Source organism: Nuphar pumila, unplaced genomic scaffold, assembly GCF_984573655.1.
Source record: "Nuphar pumila unplaced genomic scaffold, dmNupPumi1.hap1.1 HAP1_SCAFFOLD_1625, whole genome shotgun sequence".
NCBI classification, from domain to species: Eukaryota; Viridiplantae; Streptophyta; class Magnoliopsida; order Nymphaeales; family Nymphaeaceae; genus Nuphar; species Nuphar pumila.
Window position 1 is genome coordinate 2,914 of NW_028323729.1, and position 1,969 is coordinate 4,882.

Sequence of the window (1,969 nt, forward strand, 5' to 3'; positions counted from 1 at the left end):
TGGGCTCCGACATGTCTATCTAGATGCTCACAATTTTAATGTCTGCGTGCCCAAAGTAGCGAAGAAGATGCATGCAATGAATGACAGTTTAGCATTGCACTTCACTGATGTGTAGTATTGCAGCATCAAATCGCAGCATGGAGAAAACTTGATGGAGCAATCATCGAGCGAGCTGTCTTTTTTAAAACCGGTAGAGTGCCACGCCCTTTTCTACAGTGTTCCAAGGTGGTAGAAGGCATTGCCACCGTGAAGTGGTCCAACCAAGTCACTGAGCTCACGAGTCGGTAATTCCAACGGGTCCAGTGTCACTGTGACCAGACACTGACAGTGAGTGGGTATTTCCAGCGTCGTAAGGCTTAGTGACCCTTTGCTTAGTGTAAGCACATGAACCGGGACTTGTCGAGCCACAGGGCCTGACAGGGAAATCACTATTTCAGGTGATGGACTGCCTGGCGCTTACAAACTCACTGCAAAAGAAGCTAAGGCGTATGGGCATTGCAAGCACAAAAGACCAAATGTCTTTCTTTGTTTTTGTAAGAATATCTCGTAACAACAGAGATGAAGAGCGCTAAAATGAAGAGCCCTAACCCCTTCAGTGGACGCCTTCTACTGGGTCATGTTGCATGCTCGATCGTGGACAAACTTTTCGTGCCGGCGTGCGTATAGGCAAGAACTGTTTTAGGACTGGCTTACGAGAGGCTTATTCACGTGGGCTACAAGGTACATTCTAGAACGTGCATCAACCAGGACATCTGAACATGGTCAAAGGCGGAAGTTTGTCCTTTACCGAGTGTATGCAATCAAATCGTGTCATCGCCTATACGGAATGTATGTATCGACGCCAACACGAACGCGCATGGTTGCGCATGCACTCCTGTGTTCGCTGTGTTGTGGCAAGTGGGACGGAAGCAAAACAACGACTTTATGGTCCGTCTCCACCCTGGCGCAAGTATGTCTTGCAATATCTCATTTAACATCCGATCACATCGTTTCTGGAACCGATGATGCTGTCGATTGACAAGATGCCTGTGCTTTCCAAGGACACCGCGGTGAAAGAGCGAAACGGAAACTGAAGTGCACGTGCGTGCACAGCAAAAGCATGTAGCGTTTATCCTTGGAAAAGAACACAGCTACCGATTGCAGCAGGCACCTCCACCTGAACTGCAAGCAGCAATCGTTGCGATAGGATCAAACTTGCAAGGAACACATACCTGGAGCATCATCCGCATGCAAGCCAATCACTCGTTGATTCTTGTCGGTAGTGCCAGGTGCGTCTCTGCGGCGACAAAGGCCGGCTTGCATGGTCTCTGCAAGCGCGGGGTGATGGACGAAGCATACTTTTTGTGACGAGAAGGGTTCTGTGCGGGTAGCGTTTCTGCGATACCACGGACGCCGACTGCAGACCTCATGACGTTTACAGCCACTGTGAAGTGATGCAAAACAAAGATTGTTGGTAGGCCGAACCGAAAACGTTGTTGGTGCGGTATTCAATGTCCGAAGATACAGTGTTCGTGAATACGTTCCACCTAAGAAATGCACGTATATGCGGTCTTATCTATATGCTAAGAGCACCAGAGGTTAATAGTTTTGCATCAGATGCTTAGTCCTCAAATAGCTCTGGCAATTCTATCACACGGTGCCTCTGTCAGTGGCCAACTCGGCTCAGGGTCATTACACCATCCTATGTGCACGTGCGATAGGTGCATATGATTGGCTCATATTGCATTCGAGGCTCAGGATTAGGATTCCGAAAGGACAGAGCACCAATGCATTCGATTACTGGCCTGTGTCGTTAACAAGACACTCGACAATCGTTGCGTGCTATGTTGATGAAGCCACGACGGAGCCACCCACGTCCACCAAGGAGAACTGATGGTGCAGCTGTGCAGCACCTCCGAAGAACTTGGCTTACAACTGTTGAAGCAAAATGAAAAGAAACGAATACGCCAACCCAATGCTTGAAGTGCAG